Source organism: Callospermophilus lateralis, unplaced genomic scaffold, assembly GCF_048772815.1.
Source record: "Callospermophilus lateralis isolate mCalLat2 unplaced genomic scaffold, mCalLat2.hap1 Scaffold_45, whole genome shotgun sequence".
NCBI lineage: Eukaryota > Metazoa > Chordata > Mammalia > Rodentia > Sciuridae > Callospermophilus > Callospermophilus lateralis.
The window spans coordinates 5,593,447-5,615,038 of record NW_027514398.1 but is presented as its reverse complement, the minus strand read 5'-3'; the positions used below and the strand labels follow the sequence as shown (position 1 = coordinate 5,615,038).

Genomic DNA, 21,592 nt, shown 5'->3' with positions numbered 1-21,592 from the left:
AATGGCTCCATTAGATACTCTCATCCCCCTCCACCCCACCCAACACAGGAAAGGAGTCTGCTTTGGAAGAAGGACAGCTCCTGCCTCCACAGCACGCGCTCACAGTCCTCACTAACATTGGCTCCACTCAGCTTGAGCCCCTGTGTGACTTCTGGACTGGCTGTCAGACCAGGGAAAGGCCTGAGTGAACAGCAGACCAGCTCCAGAAGCAGGCCTCTCCCTGAACACAGACTCAAGAACTGTCCCCAAAGAGGGTCAGTCATGTTCTAGCAGTCTTCACCATGGGCCTCAAAGAAGAACCTGGCAGCAATCTTCAGGGCTATCACCTGTTAAGTGTTGATGTATAACACTTAACAGGTGTCAATCTTAGAAGCTTTTAGGAAGGAAGATTTACAGTCAGACCAGGTTTGAGTCCCCCCCACCTTCCTGGCCATGAGAATTTGAAGCATATGTCCTACTTCCTTACAGGGAAGAGGTGGAGCTGACTCCCCTCCCCAATCTTACCTCATTAAGTAAAACTCCAGGTTTTCTCTATCAATTTCCAGGCCCTATATGATCTGCCCCACCTGGTCAACTAAGATTCTGCTACCTGATGTTAGTCCCTCCACAGTATTCCTGGCCTCCACACATGCTGCCCCTTCTGCCTAAACGCCACTCCCCAACAGAACACAGCTCCTTCCTCACCTCCTTTATTCTGTCCCAGTCTTCTCCTCTTTCTTTTCCTTCCTTGACACGTTTACACATTACCCTAAACATAACTCTATGATTTGTTTGACACCCCTCAACCAGAATATAAACTCCCTAAAAGCTGTAATTTTTTTTTTGCAGGGGGAGGGGTCTAGTACTGAGGATTGAACCCAGGGCCTCATATATACTAGGCAAGCAATACGCTATATTCCCAGCCATTTTAAAATTTTATTTTGAGACAGGGTCTCACTAACTTGCCCAAGCTAGCCTCAAATTTACTATCCTCCTGCCTTAGCCTTGTGAGTTGCTGAAATTATAGGCATGTGATACCATGCCCAGCAAACCTATAATTCTGAAAATCAGTTTGGTTTACTGTTAAATATTCAGCACTTAAACTGACACAGGCGCACAGCAGGTGCTCAATACACAACTGTCTGGAAGCTGGGCATTATGGCACATGCCTATAATCCCAACAACTCAAGAGGCCGAGGCAGGAGGATCACAAGTTGGAGGGCAATCTCAGCAATTTAGCGAGGTCCTAAGCCCTGTTTCAAAATAAAAAGTAAAAAGGGGCTGAGGATGCAGCTCTATGGTAAAGCACCCCTAGGTTTAATTCCTGCAAACATAACAAAAACCAACTACATGGGGCTGGGGGTGTGGCTCAGTGGTAGAATGTATGCTTAGCTTCAATCCCCAGCACAGCAAAATAAATCAAAGCAAATAAACCAAAAACCAAATAAGTGCATAAATGAATGAACAGATCCTGTATCTAGCTTCTGATATCAATAAATGACAACTATTGTTATCTCTCTCATTAAGTCCTGCATTTCTCCTGTATTTGCAACTCCCCTCTGGCTCCTATTTATCCAGGACGGAAACCTGGCTTACCTGAGGTCTCTGCTATTCCCACTGCACCCTTTCTCAGTGCGTTGTCAGGTCTGATCTTAGAACTCCTATCTGCTGCTGCCACCCTTTTCAGGGTTTTCTCTGAGCTCTCATCTTGATAACATTGTCCTTCAGTCTATTTTCCTCAGAAACAGGAGGGCATAACAAGCACTTGGGCAGGACTGAAGGAAGCAGTAAGAAGTCTAATATGCTTACCAACCTCAGGGGTAAGAGCCTTCTTAAATTCTGCACTCTAGGGATTTCATCTGCCCCTCCTTCAGTCTTCTTTCTTTCTTTGTCCTATTAGGCCTCTAAGGATGGAATCCAGGGCCATAGACACACCAGGCAAGTATTCCGGTCCACCACTGAGTCGCACCCTTAGCCTCTCACCACAACAAGATACGACACTGCTTCTCTACTCAGGACCTTCCCCATGCTCACTTCTACTTAAGTGGTTAAGTCATCTTCTAGCTTCCAATTCCCTTTAATTCTTTCTACTCTTGTAATGTTCTAGCCAAATCCAAACATTTTCTGTGTTTCATAGCCTTTGGGCTTTCCCATCTTCAGGGTTTTGCTTAATCAATGGCTATTTCTTCTTCCCTATTTCCAAAGAATTACATTGTGCCATCTTTCTAGACCTAGCTCAACCTCACTTGAGTCATGAATTCCTTCCTGATTCCCTTCAGAGCAAAGGGTCCCCACTTCTCCTTATAGTTCCCTCAGAAATGATGTGTGCCTCACTTACTTGCCAAAGCCTTTCCACCTTATTTTTGTGAATCATGTACACATCTCTCTTCCCTCTAACCACCAGATCAGCAACATCAGAAATTATATCTGATTTTGTTTTGAGGTTTTCAGAGTCTCTATTTTGTTCCTTGCCTCCAAAACTTGTCAGGTACTTAATTCATAGGCCAATGTTCTCTCAGAGCACTAGTAAGGTCAGTATACAGCCCCATTAATCTACTTTTCAAATGCCATTTGGGTCAAGTCAGGATTTGCTGTCTAAAGGTAAGGGACAGTGTAGAGAGCAGCAAGAGAAAAGCGCAGGAGACAGACTCTGGTTGTAGTTACTGCTGTATCACCTTCTGACAGTGAAGCCATTCGGGCCCATGCCTGTCCTCAGTCCTTCCTACAACTTTCCAAGAGATCAAATGCTTTTATTCAGTTTAGGACTGTCAGAATACATACTGGTTAGGCTCAAAGAAAGTTTCTGGCATACCTTGACTAGTGGGAAACACTGGGCCACATTTCCTTTCACCAGATTTAAGATGAGATTGGGCAAAAGGCAGAATCAATTGTTGGTCTCCCCCAGAGCCACCAGGGGGCACTGGAATCTCGGTGACAGGAAATTTCAGAGTAGACAACCAGGTTGTGCAGGACAGGTTGGAAGGTCTGGGTCACTGTGGAATTTCAGGGCAGGGATTTTTTTTCTTTTGCAGTGCTAGTGGTGGAACCCAGGGCCTTGAGCAATAGGGCAAATGCTCCACCCCTGAGCTACACCCTCAGTCCCAGGGCAGTGATTCTAATCAAGGTCAGAATCACCTGGAAGTCTTCCACTCTAACAGCTGACCTGGGTCGGTGGAGTAGACTCAAGGCCTGCACATTTTGAAAAAGTTCCTCATGTAAAGTCTGTGTGCACACTACTGAGAACCAACGTCCTGAGCTCCTCAGCTTGCTCTTTCTCCAGAAGCAGCACTAGTGGCTCAGTGGTAGAGTGCTTGCCTAGTGGCACTGGGTTTAATTTTCAGCACCGCATATAAATAAATGAATAAAACTGAGGTCCATCAACATCTAAAAATATATATACTAGTAAGAATAGAGGCAAGGAAGAGAGCACAGGGATTAAAGTTCAGAATGGTAAAATCTGGAAACAGGTAACAGGAGGCAGCACTGATTATGATGGGAGGCAACCCAAGAAGTTCAAGAGGGGTCTGGCTCAAGTACTGCCTTGGACATACCCATCAGTTGAATGGGTCTAGTCATTTATATGTCCCTGGGCCTGAGTTTCCTCATCTGGAAATGAGGTTCATAATACTTCAATTATTCCCTTCCCTCCCTTTGTGCCAGGGATCCAACCCAGGGCCTCATGTATGCCAGACAACCACTTGAGATCCCCTAGCTCAGTTTTCTTATATTTAAAAAAAGGAAAAATGTGAAGTTCTATATGGGATACAAAAATTCCTTTAAATACATGGATTGGGACCTGCTCAAGATGGTGTAGAGCTGTGTAAGAATCACCTGTGGGGCTTTTACTCACACCAGTGATGCCCCAGATCTATCAAATCAGATTGCCTAAAGATGGGACCCCAGCACCACTGTTTTAAAGCTTTCTGGTTCTTGAAACTACATAAACCCAAACTGGGGAGTCCTTCAGGTTATTTAATACAGCTCAGTGGTTTCCAGAATTACTTGGGAAAACACTTTTCATATTGGTAGATGAACATAAGAAGGTAGATGCTGCACCTAAAATAAGTTCAGCACCACTAGAGGCAATCAAACACAGATCAAACCATATAATATGAACATATATAGTAGCCTAAAACTCCATGGGTCAAGACTGAGCCCAAATGTCCCTTCTAGCCCATGGATTGTGGGAGGCCAACCTTACGGGTGACTGAGTTACACTCTCCAGCTAGGTGCTGAGGCGCTCAGTCACAGAAATGGGTGTGTCTTGCTACAGCCTCATGGGTGAAGCTATGCTCACCTGTTCCTTTGTAATATAACCCCTTGCCCTGTTTTGGATAGAATCTTCCATGGAAGTGCCTTGTGTGTGTCCCCTCCTCTTACTGTGCCCTTGGGTGTGGCCTACCCAAGTGTCAGTCAACCTGCTAACAGTGGACATCATGAAGATAGACTCAGCCCCCTGAAACCTGACCCCTTGCCTCATTTGAATAGCTTCTCCTCAATAAAAGGGGTCAGCATGTGCTCTCGCTCTCTCTCTCTTTCTGTGGACCCTTAAGGTCAGAGGAGCCGGTCACAGCAACCCCAAAGAAAAAGGTATTTGTGTCTCTTGTGTGGTTATTTCGTGCATCCCAGTTAGCCCAGTTTAACTAGAGTGACCCCTTAGCCTTTTAGTCACGAGAACAGAAACCCAGCAATGGATATCCCCAGATGTTACTAGTAACAACAAAGCCCAGGATTGGCACAAAGGACATGGAGTCAGGTGCCTACCTGCCTCTATTCTTCCCATGAAGAGACTGGCATGGTTGCCGTCAGTCTGCAGCTCATCTTCACGTTCCCCCTCCAGGTAAGTTCGCACAGGTAGTTCCTGGCCCAGAGTTCTCAGCTCTTGGTGAAACTTACAGTCAGAGAAGCTTTGGAGGAAGTCAAGCACCAGCAAGTTTGTGATGTATTCATCCTGAGGCCTGAACCATTGCTGACCTAAGATAAAAGAGGAATTAGGAAGGCTCTTGGGAACCCAGGCCAGGGCCAGAAGCCCTTCCTGTACCTGAGCAGACAGTTCTATGGGGTACAGATGGTCTTGAAAGAACCTTACTGGCCTAAGAGGTGAATATCATGTAGATTCAAGATCCCTGCAGCAATGCCTCCGTAGATGCCAAAGAGAGAGCTTCAATTCTACAAGTGATTCATCCACCATTTGCTTTACCTGAAATCTGTGGCTGGGGTGAGTTTCCTATGCTACAGTCTGATTCAGGGAATTCAGGCAAATATCATTTAGATGCCATCCATGTATTTACATTATTTTTTTAAAAGTACCAGGGATACTTCACCAAATAAAATCCAGCTTTCCTGGCTATTCTTCTAGAAGTTAGCAGCTCTTTCTTTTCCATAATCTCTTTTGTAGGCCTAGGATGATACTGGGCCAACAGAAGACTCTCAATACATACTGGGGGTGGTACCCACAGGTCAACATTGCCTTTGGCCCAGCTTGGTCTACTTCTAGAGGCTTAATTAATGAAAACCCCAGAGTGCTCTGACCAGGAGGGGCTGGAGCACACAGTCCCCACTCACTGTCCATCTCTACTGGTAACACTTAAGCCGCATGCAGCTCCTGCAAATGCCTGCACTATGGGAGCCAGGAGGGGCCTTTCTAGCATGCTGACTGCATGTGAGGATGTTTTTTGAAAACAAAGGTGAGTACCTATAGCATCAGTGGCACCATGTGCCCAGAGCAACCATAGCTCTAAAATAAAGAGGGAATAAGTAGTCTGGAAGGCTCGGGATTCCAAGACCTGTCCAGATGTATGCCAAATATTCACAGGGGCTGTAAGAACAAAGGAAGATAAAAGTGCTGGTGAAAAGATATTGTAATCCTCTAAGTCCTTAATAATTTGCATCAGAAAAACAAAACAACTTTTTATTTGTTTATTTATTTATTTATGTGGTGCTGAGGATCGACCCTAGCAACTCGCATGTGCTAGGCGGCCGCTCTACCATTGAGCCACAACCCCAGTCCCACAAAAAAGTATTTATTAGAAAAGTAAAAAAAAAACTCCCAGGACAGCTTTTTTTTTTTTTTTTTTTGGTGGTGCTGGGGATTGAACCCAGGGCCTTGTGCATGTGAGGTAAGCTCTCTACCAATTAAGTTATATCCCCAGCCCTGAGAAAAGTTTTTTAATAGGACAAAATAAATAAAACTGCTGATATAGCAAGTACTTAGCATGCAATGAGCCCTGGGTTCAATCCTCAACACCACCAAAAAAAAAAAAAGGTTAAATAAAATATGGTACTTGAGAGGCTGGGGTTGTGGCTCAGTAGCAGAGCACTTTCCTAGCATATGTGAGGCACTGGGTTTGAGCCTCAGCACCACATATAAATAAATAAAAAATAAGGTACATCAACAACTAAAAAAATATTTTAAAAAAATATGTGTATTATTGCTCTTTGGCTGTTACTTCTTCAGGATTACTTTCAAATAAAAGCAAACTTTATGTAAAAGTTCTACTGAATCTAATTCTTACAATTCCTGTACTATGAGGCCAAGAGGGTACAAAACAGCTTAGAAACTCAAAAAACATGGCCATTTCTGTCACAAGGAGATGTCCTGATTAGAAGAGAAGAAAGGAACCCGGGGGCAGTATCATGGGTTAAGTGTGTCTCCACTAAAAAAATGTTCAAGTCCTAACCCCAAGTACCCATAAATAGGATCTTATCTGGACATACTCAAGTTAAGAAACTTCATCAGAGTGAGCCCTAAGTCCAATGACTGGTGTCTTTGTAGGAGTAAAATATATATACTACGACATGCAGGGAAATGCCACCTGAAGATAGAGGCCAGAATTGAAGTGATGCATGTCCAAGATAAGAAACATCAAGGATCACTGGTAATTCCAGAAGCTGGGACAGAATCTCCCTCAGAAAGAGGGAGCAACCACAATGATGACCTGATTTTAGGCTGCTGGTCACTAGAATTGTGAGGGAATAAACTCCTGGGTTTTTGTGTTTGTTTTTGGTGGTACTGGGGACTGAACTTAGACACTGAGCTACATCATATCCCTTTTTGTTTTATTATTATTTTTTTTGGTACTGGGAATTGAACTCAGGGGCACTCAATCACTGAGCCACATTCCCATTCCTATTTTGTATTTTATTTAGAGAAAGGGTCCCACTGAGTTGCTTAGGGCCTTGCTAAATTGCTGAGGCTGGCTTTGAACTCGAGATCCTCCTGTCTCAGCCTTCCGAGCCTCTGGGATTATAGGCGTGAGCCACCGCAACCAGCCCTAGCCCTTTTTATTTTTTGACACAGGGCCTTGCTTTTGTGGTGAAAGCTGGCCTGGAACTGATGATCCTCTTGCCTCAACTCCCAAAGTTACTGGAATTATAGGTGTGTGCCACCACGCCCAGCTTAAACTCTTGTCCTTAAAAGCCACCCAGTTTGTTTCAGCAGCCCAAGGAAATTAATAAAGGTGGTCTTTGCCCAAGGACCACCTTTTGATCCAGAGTTGGTAAACAAGAATCTGAAGCCTGAATGTGGAGATACAGCAGCTGCCAGTCATGCTAGATCAGGTTATCCAATACATTCTATAATCTTTATTACATAAAATAAAGAGAGATGGCCGGCAAAGGAAAGGGAAGTATTTCATGTTAGAGAATGAGGGATCTGGAAATGTTTAGTTGCAGTGAGCTGAAAAGCCAAGAGGACAGGCAAGTGCCATGAAAAAGGAAGTGGTTTGGGAAACAGAATTTATTTCATTCCATGAACAAACAGAGCTTGTGACATGCCAAGTATGGAACTATACTTCTTTTAAATCTTCCAGTAATAAAAGCTGAAGAAGGAATTTAATATTTATCTTTTTAGATCATAGGAAAAAATATATTGAGAGAAATGAGGAACACTTAAGAAATTCTGCTATATATTTTACATAACTGATGCAATGAAGTAAAAATAATTCTTATGCTATAGAATCAGTTCTGATGCAGAGAAAGACGAAAACCTCCAATGCATTTGATAAATTAGAATAAATCTGGTGTTCAAACCTAGCAAAAAGAACACTAGATAAGAGTAACAAAAAGTGAAACCAGTCTCATTTGTTTTTACAAACATATATATCTCAAGCCAGATATGGTGGTGCATGCCTATAGTCCCAGTTACTCAGAAGCCTGAGGCAGGAAATTGCCAGCCTCAGCAACTTAGACTCTGTCTCAAAATAAAAGATTAAAAGAGAGATATAGCTCAGTGGTAGAATACTTGCCTAGAATGAGTGAGGGCCTGAGTTTGATTTCTAGTACTGCAAATAAATTCAAAGAAGAATGCTGAGTGAAATAAGCCAGTCACAAAAAGATAAAAACTGTATGATTTCACTTATATGAGGTCCTTGAACATAGACAGAAAGTAGAATGGTAGCTATTGGGGGCTGCTGTCGGGGAGGAGTTAAGTTAGTGTTTGATGGGGACAGTTTCAGTTGAGCGAGATGAAAATGTTCTGGAGCTGGATGGTAGCAATGGTTGTACAACAACAATGCATGTAATGACCCTGAACCACACAGTTAAAAATAGTGAAGACAGGCCAGGCATGATGGCACACACCTGTAATCCTGGTGGCTCAGGAGGCTGAAGCAAGGGGATCGCAAGTTCAAAGCCAGCCTCAGCAAAAGCAAGGCACTAAGCGACTCAGTGAGACTTGTCTCTAAATAAAAATACGAAATAGGGTTGGAGATGTGGCTCAGTGGTCGAGTGCCCTAAGTTCGATCCCCATTGCCAAAAAAAAAAAAAAGAAAAGAAAAAAAAAGTGAAAATGGCAAATTTTATATTATGGGATCTTACCATATTTTTTAAAATTCCAGAGTGGGGGAAAATATCTGAGAAAGTCAAAGTATCTACAATAGGATGAAAGTTCTGATAGTGACAGAAAGACCAAACCCCAAAATGTAAGAGAAAATTTTTGCTCAGTGGTTCAGTGAGAATCCCAACTCTGTAAAACACTGGGTAACCTTCAGTGTCTCAGCTTTTTCACCCAGAAGGTAAAGAAAAAAACAACAGTAGGAGTAATGACATTCACCCTTCCTATCCTGAAAGGGTGTCAGGAAAAGTGCTACCTTATGAGAGGAAAGATTGTCTAGGGTGCTATGCAAGGAGGATGTGGCAGTTGTGTTTTAACCTGAAGACATCTCAAGAATATGGGAGAGAAGGCAACACTTATTGGGGTCCTTTCTTGTCCCTGCCAGAGTTCTGTTTCTATTCTTTATACCTGGATAAATTCTACTCCTTGCACTCTGGGGAAGGAAAAAAAAATATGGGAGAGGAAGTAAATGTGGTGGACTGGAAGACACAATGGGCAAGTTCACCTGGCACCAACATAGAATACTATCCACACTGATAACTGGTCCTTATGGGGACAAGTGGGAGCTCTAAAATTTCTTCTGTCTATGCAACTAACATCTCTCCAGAGCCCACTAGGTAGTGGGCTCTCCAGTTATCAACCTGAAAAATCCCACAATTCCCATTCTTCTGAAAGGATATTCAACAAGTACATACTGAGACCTGCTATGGTTTTGATTTAGAATGCCCCCCAAAAGTTCTGTGTTGTCCTTGTGTTGAAGGCTTAGTTCCCAAAGCAGCAGTATTCAGAGGTGGGGCCTATGGGAGGTGGTTGGATCATGGTGGCTCTGAGCTCATCAGTGGATTAATCCATTAATGGATTCATAACTTAATGTGCTTTTTTGAGAGGTAGTAGAAACTTTAGGAGGTAGGGCCTAGTTTGGGGAAGCAGCCACTCGAAGATGTATCTTTGAAGGGTATATCCTGTCTCTGCTCCCTTCTCTCTCTCTTTCCGAGCTGCAAAGAGGTAAGCAGATTTGCTGTATCACACTCTCTCTGCCATGATGTTCTACCTCATCACAAGCCCAGAAACAACAGCGCCACGTTACTACGGAATCAAACTTTGAAACCATGAGTCAAAATAAATCTTACTTTTAAGTTGAATTTTTCAGATATTTTGTCACAGTGACAGAAAGCCAACTAACACAAGACTTTTCAGGCACCGAGGGTACTGTCCATAGGCTCAGGGATGTTGAAATGGTAATTCTGTTGTAGATTTGTGGTTCCTCTTAGCAGAGCTTTCAGATGGGAACTGGGAACTGGGGTCAGGCTAGATCAGCATCCACAGGCAAATGCATGAAGAACAAGCCTACACTCAACCCTCTAACGTCCCCTTTCCAAGAATTCCTCCAAAAGAATTCAGGAGTCTGACCTCAGAGTCCATGGCACAGGCAGCACCTGGTAGCTCCAACTCAGTTTTGGTTCACGGAGGTCCAAGATCACCACCTAGAAAAGGACACACATAGAGGGTGGGTGGCTGTATCCTGAAGGGATGCCCCACAGGGTAGAATGGAGAAGACGGGCCTCAGCTCTGGCTCAGGAACTTTGGCCACTGCAACCGAGCAGCTGAGGTCACTGTTGCCAGCAGATGGTATTCAGTCGGGTTCCTTTCTTTCCCCTTGGCACAGAATTGTGGGCCACAACCTACTGAGCAAACTGAAGTTTTCCTGGATCTTCCCTGAGACTTGCCAGATCCCTTAGAACTCCCCAGGGCCAGTCCTCCATCCAAGAGTAAACTCTCCTATTCCATTCTCAGGAAGACCTCATGGATCAGGCCAATGGGCTGATCTGGCTTACAAACTATTTTAAAGTAAATATTTACATTAGTAAGTTTCCTATAAGAATATACTCAGTAAATAAAGTATATCTGTCGCAGTCTGTCTGGGCACAAATAACCAAGCTGCCACAAAGCCTTGTAGGTTCAAACAGCAACTCTTTATTCCCGAACTCTACACACACTTCCCGGGAATACACTCCCTCCACAGGGCTCCACGTGCCAATTCTCCCAGAACCCCGCGAGAACTCCACGGGAACTCCAAAGTAGCAGGCGCCTGAGGCAGCAAGAGCCGCCCTATTACTGGTGTAAAGGTCTAATATACAATTGAATCAATCCAGCATCATCTTAATGGCTTGCCTCTCAACCATTACTTCTGGCAAAATGCCAGGGGCCATTCAGACTCGCTGTGGCTCTCAACATATATCTAAAAATTTCCAGGAAATCTATCTCCTCAGGATGACAACTATCACAGCAATTCCTTCCAATAACAAAGATACCAACCCATATCTTTGACAAGTTTTATGATCTTGCATTCCACACAATGTTGCTGTGCAGACAGCATTGATCCTGACTTAAAAGGGAGAAAATATAGTTTTAGGAAGAATTTTTCTTGAGGCCACAGAACTAGTAAGTGACAGGAGGGGGCAGATCAATTCCTTCGATCAGGTCACATGGCTTCAATTGTTCATATTATGAAGAAAAAATTTCCAATAAAAATGATGAAAAAAGAGACTGCATTTGACATACAAAAGATTAAGTCTTACATTGGACACACATGACAAACTAAATGACCCACTACTAACTAGACAAATGCCAACTGAGAACTGAGGTCAAAAAATACGTCCTGGCCAGACAAGTGGTACATATTTAAAATCTCAGCTATTTGCACAGCTGAAGCAAGAGGATCACAAGTTCAAGGTCAGCCCATGCAACTAAGCAAGACTTTCAAAAGTGAAAAGGTTGGGGATTTCATGCAGTGGTAGAACAACTCCAATACCAGGAAAAACAAACAAACATAACTATTATAGACTGTTGGGGATGAACATATACTTTGAAGAACAGTATAAATATTCCTCAAAATAATAAAAATAGAATTACCATATGATCCAGCTATCCACTCCCAGGTATATATCCAGAGGAAATGAAATTGGCACACAAAAGATACATCTAGCTGGGTGTGTTGGCACACATCTGTAATCCCAGCAGCTCCGGAGGCTAAGGCAAGAGGATAGCAAATTCAAAGCTAGCCTTAGCAACTTAGTGAAACCTTGTCTCAAAATAAAAAATAAAGAGGGCTGGGGATATGGCTCAGTGGTTGAGTGCCCCTGAGTTCAATCTCCAGTACCAAAAAAAAAAAAAAAAATCTACCTACCTACCTACATATTTATTGCTATACCATTCACAATAACTACTAAATGTAATCGGCCTAGGGACCCATTGATGGCTCAATGGATAAAGAAAAGTGGTGTGTGTGTGTATAAATATATATACATATACAGACACACACACACACACATATATCATACATACATACGAACACACACACACACACATAAATGGAATAATGTTCAGCCATAAAAATGAATGATAGCCTATCATTTGCAGCAAAATGGATAGAACTAAAGAACATTATGTTAACTGAAATAATTCAAATGGAGAAAGATGCATGTTGTAGATCAATGGTAGAGCACCTGCCTGGAATGTATGAGGCACTGGGTTCAATCCTCAGCAACACATTTAATTAATTAGTTAGTTAGTTAATTAACGGTTAAAAAAATGCCCTATCTTAAAAAAAGAAAAGAAAAGAGTTGATGCAGGCTAGAAGTGTGGTTCAGTACAAGCACTTTACTAGTGTGAGTGAGGCCCTCTGGGTTCAACCTCCAGCACTACAAAAAAAAAAAAAAAAAAAAAAAAAAAAGCAAATGTTGACCTGAATGTAAAACAGTGATTACTAGAGGCTGGAAAGGTGGGAAGGATAGAGGAAGATTGGATAACAAAACAAAACAAAACAAAACAAAAAAAACCATAAGAAATAAGTCCCAGTGTTCCATAGATCAGTGAGGAAACTATAATTCATAAAAACCTATTATATATTTTATGAATAACTAGAAGAGAAGAATTCTAAGGCTTCAAACACAAAGCAATAAGAAAAAAAATCTTAATTACCCTGATTTGATCAGTATACATTGTACACATGTATGAAAATTTCACACTGTTCCTCATACTTATATACACTATGTATTAATCAAATAATTTTTAGATGTTTATAAGAAATGTCAATGACCCTGATTTTTTTTGTGTGTGAGAGGGGTACTGGGGATACACACAGGGCCATACACATGCTAGGTAGATGCTCTACCGCTGAGCTCTACCTCCTGTCCAACTACCCTGATTAGATCACTACCCACTGTATACATGTATTAAATTATCACACTGTACCCCATATATTTGTACAATTAAAACAAAAATAAAAATGTATCTATACAATTGAATACACATAAAATCATTAAACAGAATAAGAGTTTTGTTGCGTATCAGTATTAAGATGTCCAAGAGGGGTAGGGATGTGCTCAAGTGGTAACGCGCTCGCCTGGTATGGGCAGGGTGCTGGGTTCGATCCTCAGCACCACATAAAAATAAAATAAAGATGTTGTGTCCACCGAAAACTAAAAAATAAATATTAAAAAATTCTCTCTGTCTCTGTGTCTCTCTCTCTTAAAAAAAAAAAAAAAAGATGTCCAAGAGACTAAACAAAAACGTCTATGCAATAGTTGGAATAGGGTAATTCTATTTAGCAAGTAATTGTATATGTGAGTTTACACAAAATATCGGGTTAAGCCAAATAAAATTTTTATTTTGAAGGGCAAAAACAATATTGGCAATTTCATAGGGTTCCTACATGCATAGGACATAAAAAATAAGCAGGAGAATGAATAACCAACTTGTCCTGGGGAAGAAAGGAAGAGGCCAGGAAGGAAGCTGGCTATAACAGGGATACTCAGCCTTCAAAACCAGGCATGGACCACCCCACTCTCAGCACTTGCATTTCCTGTCTCAGATGCTCACTGACCTCAGGCACCCTGCACAGCTGGAGGCTGTGCTGGCTCTCCCACTGGGATATATTTTTATTTTTGTCTTAATTGTACAAATTTATTGGGTACTGTGTGATTATTTAATATATGTATACAGTGTGTAATGATCAAATCAGGGTGGTTGGACTCGGGGTGTAGTTCAGTGGTAGAGCATCTGTCTAGCTCTACCACTGGTGGGTGGGTATGGTACTTGTTTGACAGAAAAAGGTCCAGAAGCAAATGATAGAAGTGTATATGGACGAATGGAAGGATGGCAGCTCGAGGGCAAGGGGAAAACTCAGAATCATTACCAGCATCAAGTCAAAGATTAAACAGAACCTACTCCTCAGGAAAGAGGCCACAGAGATCAAGCCATTTTCCCAGTCACTGCCCAAGTAGTGGCACAACGGACAATAACCCAGTCCTCTACCTCAAGGTCTGAGCTCTTTGTCTTGTTCTACTACATCTTTTCGAGACATCTGTCATGGCAGGGATGTAGTTCAGTGGTGCAGAACGTGCCCAGCAAGTGTGAAGCCCTGGGTTCTATCTCCAGTGGGGTTCAATCCCTAGCACTAAAAGACAGAAGCGGGGTGGGCAGCTGGGGGAGGATTAATGCAAACATTGATCAACTTCCTTCTAGATTTTAATACTCAAGCTCCTATATCTACATGGAAACTTTCATATCTTGCTATTTTCACTCATTTTTGGTCATTTTCTCACTTAAATAGTCTTTTGGGGCTGGGGGTATAGCTCAGTAGCAGAAAGCATTCACAAAGACCTTGGTTCGATCCCCAGGACCACTAAATAAACAATCTTCAAAAATATTCTAATGCCTACAACTTAATGTAGTAGTTCTCAATCAGGGATGATTTTGATCTTCAAAAGCCATCTAGCAGGGCTGGGGCTGTAGCTCAGTGGCAGAGTGCTTGCCTAGCACATGTGAGGCACTGGGTTTGATCCTTAGCACCACATAAAAATAAACAAATAAAGGCATGCTGTCCATTTATAACAACAACAACGACGAAAGCCATCTAGCAGTGTCTGGAGGTAGTTTTGATTGTCAGAATGGGGAGAAGGGGCTCCTAGCATCTAGTAGGCAGGGGTCAGGGAAGCTGTGGAATATACTACAGTGTCATAGCAGCCCTTCACAACTTATCCAGCCCAAAAATGTCAACAGTGCCCCAAACTGAAACCCCTATTTGTGTGTGTGTAAGTGTATCACACACAACAAAATATAATGCATCTCCATCTCCTGTTATTGGACATTTAAATAATTTGAGTATTTTCACCACTGAAAAATAGAGCTAAGTCAGCTGGGAGCCAGAGTACACTCCTGTGGTTCCAAGTACTTGGAGGCTGAAGTAGGAGAACTGCTTGATCCCAGGAGTTCCAGGTCACTCTGGGCAAGACCCCCCATCTCAAAAACAAACAAAATAATCATGATAAATACCCTGCTGTGGCATTTTCCTATTAAGTCCAGAATCAAATGATGCCAGATGTGAAAGTAAAATATACCTTGTGTACAGGTCTCATGGTAGTCAGGGGACTGTGACTATGGCTCAACTTGGGCTGTGAGGACATAGGCAGGCTCCTCTAGGACAAAACCTAGAAAGAATTGGGGGGTGGGGATGCTGTATTCCCTAGGTCAGCTGGGGCTTTGGAGAATGTGTAAACTTTCTGAGCAGATGCCCTGCATCTGGCTTCATTCATGATTTAGGAAGAAATTCAATGAATCAACTGTCTGCTATGAGTGGGCCCAGGAGGATAGGGACAATGAGGCCCACAAAAAACCAAAGACTTCTGAGTCAACAATAATTCTATCTCAACCCCCCAACTCCTGACCTAAGTCACCAGCAAGAAGAAAAGCTCAAGTAGCCACCAGTATATCTCCTCCCTTCTGAGAACCAGTGGGAAACTGGCTAGGTGGGCAGGAAACAGGAAATAGTAACCTGCCAACTTACCATTGATAATGGATGAAAACATGCTTAGGAACCAGAAAGCCTTATATAAAGTGGCCCCATGCAACATGCAGACTGAGAACTAGGAGGCCTTTTATGCCTTATCTCTGTAGTACCAAGATAGCAAACACAGTCACCCCTCACCATCCTTGGAGATTTGTTCCAGAACCTCCTTATATACCAAAACTCAATGCCATATAAAATGATGTAGTATTTTCATGTAACTTAAACACATTCTCTTATATACTTTAACTCTCTAGATTACTTATATAATATCTAATAATGTAAGTGCTATGTAAATAGCTCTTATACTATTTTATTTAGAAAAGATAAAAAAATATCTCTATGTGTTAAGTACATATATGATTAAAAAAAATAAAAATAAACCCATGCTTCCATACCTTGCAGATATGGAAGGTCAACTGTATTATTACTGATAACAAGGAGCCCATGCCCAGGCTAGGTACATTTGTGAGGGCCTATAGTCCCAGCTCTCAGGAGGCTGAGGCAGGAGGAATGCCTGAGCCCAGAGGTTTGAGGCCTGGGCAAAACAGCATGACCTTGTTTCAATCACAAAACAAAACAAGGAAACAGTACCTACCATTTAACAGTGCCTGAATGCAACAGGCCTGGTACCAGGTGGGCCTCTGCCTGTGGATGCCCAGCAAGGATACTGAACGCCTTGGCAGCTGCAAAGTCACCCAAGCTGGGGGTGTGAGCCACATGAACACTCACCTCAGAGCCAGTTTTTCAAGAAAGATAAACAGACAACAGATGTAAACCTTTTTTAGAGGCCCCAGGAACCTCACTCACATCTGGAAAGCTAAATGTCCCTGAATTCAGTGAAACCCCCAAAGTTCTCAAAAGGCCTAGCCCTGTACCATCACACATGGTCAAAGCAAAAGACTGGGCCATACTGGGGCAGGAGCAAGCGCACGTAAGGGTCAATGGAAATAAAAAGGTATTTCCTTTTGCCTTTTTGTGATACTGGGAATTGAACCCAGAGGTGCTTTACCACTGTACTACATCCCCAGCCCCGCCCCCCTTTTTTAAAAAATATTTTTTTTAGTTGTAGTTGACACAACACCTTTTATTTATTTATTTATATGTGATGCTGAGGATAGAATCCAGGGCCTTGCATGTGCTAGGCAAGCGTTCTACTGCTGAGCCACAACCCCAGCTCTCCCAGCCCTTTTTATTTTGAGACACGGTTTTGCTAAGTTGCCGATACTGCTCTCAAACTTGTGATCCTCCTGTCTCAGCCTCCCAAGTAGCTGGGATTACAGGTGTGCACTACTGCAGCTACCCAGTGTCCCAAACCTGGGCAGGGCAGCATCTCCTTGGCTAATATATGGTCACTCTGTCCTCATAGTCCTATTCAAAGATGATAGCTGACTCCCAGAATTTCTTACAGAACAAATGAATATTAACTGTGTGCACCTACCTCTCATATCCCCCCACCACCCACAGACCTTGAGATCACTCAAATATGGCACTGCAAGAACACATGAAACAGAAGTCAGGAGAACCCAATTCTGCTCGTCTCCAGGTCCATCACTTAGCTAGCTATGTGTCAATGTGTGCCACATCCACCATTAGCCAGCATGGACCCATGTCCAAGGTACAGCACTATGAACAGAAGAGGCACACAAAGGCAAATATGACCTATAAAGGGTTTATGTACAAAATACATAATTATAAAAAAACTATGAAAAAAGTGTGTTTTACATTAAGAATATGGTCATTAATTCATCCATCAACTATCCAAGTGTCCACTATATGCCAGGTGCCAGGAAAAGCTTAAACTGTATGATATAAAATAAGGCATGGAAAAAAAATGAGGCATAAAATTCCACCTACATTTGGAATCTGGAGAAGAAAAAGTGCCACCTAGATTTAGGGCTGATAAGTATGAATTAACTAGAAAAAGGAAAAGAAAAGGCACCACTAACACTTTGCTTTTCTGTTCCTTGTTGCCTTCATCAAAAAAATAATGTTCTAGGTGCAGTGGCACTGCCTATAATTCTAGCTTGGAGGCCAAGGTAGGAGGCTGGAGTTGTAGCTGAAGGTAGAGCGCTTGTCTTGTACATGTGCAAAGTCCTGGGTTCAATTCCTAGTACCACCAAAAAAGGAGAGAGGAAAAGGGGGGGCAGGAAGAATGGGCTTGGAGAAGGGAATTCCCCCTGCCCCATCGTCTTAAATGAACACCTGTTGAACATTTTATTTAGCTCATTATTTAATGGGGAAAACAATAAAATGTTAAAATTATTCAAAAGAGCCACATGTATAAGCAATGGGAAATCAGAAAAAAATAGAGATGCAAAACTGGCCAATATCCAAAAGGTGATAATCAATTGCATTCAACTGGGCAAAGTTCATTTGCACTTTTTTTTTTTGAGAAAGAGATTTTTTTTTAATATTTATTTTTTAGTTTTTGGTGGACACAACATCATTATTTTTATATGGTGTTGAGAATCAAACCCAGCGTCCTGCACATGCCAGGCGAGCACGTTACCGCTTGAGCCACATCCCCAGCCCATCATTTGCACTTCTATGAACAAAATCATTAGTCCGATCATTTGTATTGACAGTTTTCTATAATCTGACAACAATAAAATAGCTCAAAGGCTGTGAAAGTATATGGAAAAGACCCAGTTGCAGGGCTAGGGATGTAGTCCAGTGGTCAAGTGGTGCTTAGCATGCTCAAGGCCCTGGGTTTAGTCCCCAACACCAAAAAAATAAAAATAAAAATTCTAAAAAAGGTCTAGACTTGTTAGATGGACATAATTCTTTCTTTCCTTCTTTCCTTTTTAGTGTGTGTGGGGTGCGAAGGCATTCTACCACTAAGCTATATCCCCAGCCATATATATAGTTTGTTTAAAGACAGAGTTTCACTAAGTTGCAGAGGCTGGTATTGAACTTTTGATCCTCTTGCCTCAGAAGTAGTTGGCATTACAGGTTTTGCCACCTGCCGGGCTTACCTGATAATTTCCATAGGTGCAGCAAGAGGGCTAACAAGCTAAACCTCCTTATATTTCTTTTGCAAATATAAAATCATAATACAGTATAGAATAAATGCTAAAGCCATAAAGGCAACTTCTGTCTGGAAATTTTCATAACGTATCTCTCAGATTGGACTTTTTTTGGGGGAAACTAAACTAGCTACACCCTTATCCCTTTTTATTCTGACACAGGATCTCAATAAATTGCCCAGGCTGGCCTGGAACTTGTAATCCTCCTACCTCACCCTCTAAACTAGCCAGGATTACAGCACCCAGCACAGACTGGAATTTTAAAAGCTTCTAGTATTTGCTATTCTGAGGGAAGAATACCATATCTAAGAAACTGTACCTAGTTTCACCCACAAAATCTGTAAATGTTCTGGAATTCCTGTGTGGGATAAATGAAGGCCAACCAAATGAGAGGTACAAAGGCAATTTATTCAGAGCTTGCTATAGCAGGGAGTCAGTCCCCATCCCAAGAGGTAGAAAAAAGGAAGGCTTTGATGTGCCTTGGCTAGAGGCTGCTGGCATGGGGAAGCTGGAAGTAGAAGCTGGGCATCCCACTGACTGATTAGGAGGCATGTGTGGCTTTCTCAGTTTGGTCCCAAGTTGGAGACAGGAACAAAAATTCGGAAAGCTGTCAGTTCTTTATCATATCCTGGCCAACTGAGGCTGGCAGAAGTCATTGTTTGGTTTGATGAATTGTTACTAAAGATAGCAATCAGGCTTCCCACAGGTTGCCTTATACAGCAGGCTGGCATGAGGGCAGTTTGTAGTAGATAAGGGGCTGTTTTTCCAAGCTGGCTTTTGCAGACTTTATGTCAGAATTCTGGGTGGGTTTTGTTTTGTTTGTGTTTGTTCTTTTGAGGTAGGGTCTTGCTATGTTGACCAGGCTGGTCTTGAACTCTGGAGCTCAAGTGATCTTCCTGCCTCAGCCTCCTAAGAACTACAGACATGTGGCATGACATCTGACTGCAGCTCTATTTTTATATATGGTCTGGTCCTTGTCTGTATATTCAGCCTTTTATCTTCCTTATTCAAGTCTCCCAAATATCTTAAATTTCTGGGCCTACTAGGAAGTGACCTTCCTTACTTCCCTATAAGCCAGGGACTAGGCCAATTTTCCTGGAGGGAGGCTTTGTAGGTATTTGTTTACAAAACATCAGTCTCAATTCCTTTAAAAATGGCTTGTCATCGCTGGGCATGCCAATAATCCCAGCAACACAGGAGGCTGAACATAGTAAGACCCAGTCTCAAATTAAGAAAAATAAAAAGGGCTAGGAATGTAGCGCAGTGATAAAAACACCCATTACATTTTATACTCAATACCAAAAAACAAATAAATAAAAATGGGTCATCATTGCTGATTACTTGAGCATCATTAAAAAATACGCTATTCCAAGTAAGGTTCTGTTTACACTATCAATTCATCCAATTATATCCTAGTTTTTAAAAATATGGGCACAGATGACAGTTCCTTAAGAAAATCAGCCAGGCATGGAAGTGCACACCTGTAATCAGAACAGAAGAATGGATAGTCAAATTCTGAGAGTATGACCAGTACGTAACTATCATAACAAATTTGATCAATGCTTTCGCTAAGAATAAAAATGTATTATGGGATTGAGGGTGCAGCTTAGTGGTGGATGTTGCCCAACATGCAAAAGGCACTAGGTATGATCCTTAGCACTGCAGTAAAAGAAAGAAAAAAAGATTAAAAACACACAAACATTGGGGCTGGGATTGTGGCTCAGTAGTAGAGCGCTCACCTAGCACGAGTGGGACCCGGGTTCGATCCTCAGCACTACATAAAAATAAAGGCATTGTGTTGTGTCCATCTACAACTAAAAAATAAATATTTAAAACACACACACACACACACACACACACACACACACATGCACACATGCACACATACACAGAGCTGCACTGCTGGTACAGTTATTTTTCTTTTTCATAATGCAAATGACCAAATATTTGAGATTTTCCAATGGTACTAATTTAGAGTCTTTTTCTGTTTTGTTTTTTTTTTGATACTGGAAAACCTGGGTGTTTTACCACTGGGCTCCATCCTCAGCTCTTTTTGTTTTTTATCTTGAGACAGGGTTTCACTAAATTGCTTAGGGCCTCAATAAGTTGCTAGGGCTTGTCGTCATCCTCCTGTCTCAGTGTCCCATGCTATCCTAAAAGGGTTGGGATACAGGTCAGTGGTACAGTGTAAAACAAAACCAAACAAAAATCTCACACACACACACACAAAATAATTCTTCTAAATTCAGGGTATTATCTTTGGAAGGCAAGGTCAAAGTGTTGCCAGGTGTCTTGATAAGACACTATCAAGAAAGGATCATACATGCCTAAGAGAGGAGACTTGGTTATCCATTAATGAAATTCACAAACCTTGGCTCTTTCATAAGTGATGAACCTTTGTTCTTTGGTTTTCCCCTTAAAAAAAAAAAATCAAGAACATAACAAAGTCAACATTCGGCCATACAGAGTCTCTGTTATCCCGTGGATTATGGATAAAGTAAGGAATAATCTTTCATTTTGAAGTGAAGGCATTAATGAGTAAAATAAAAAAGTAAACACCAAAGCAAGCAAGCGATGACGTATTTCATAGCTTCTTTTCAGACTCAGGTGTAATAAGCTATCATGATAATCACTTTTCAGGTTCTGGCCTCTACTTTTGTCCCCCTGTATTATGGTATACACTGGGAAATCACTTTAGGAGAGGGTATCTGAGGCCCTTTTCAGAGAATCTATCAGGTCAAAAGTATTCCGTAATAAACTGAGTGCAGGGACGTCTGTAGTCCAAGCTAACGAAGAGGCTAAAGCAGGAAGATCCTTTGAGCCCAGAAGTTTGAGACTAATGTGGGCAACATACCGAGACCCCATCTCTAAAATAAATAAATAAATAAATAAATAAATAAATAA

General features: G+C 42.0%; 1 pseudogene; it reads right to left on the bottom strand.

Moving 5' to 3' along the window:
- Nucleotides 1–21,592, bottom strand: part of LOC143388877 (BH3-interacting domain death agonist-like) — a 38,091-nt pseudogene that overhangs the window by 3,005 nt on the left and 13,494 nt on the right.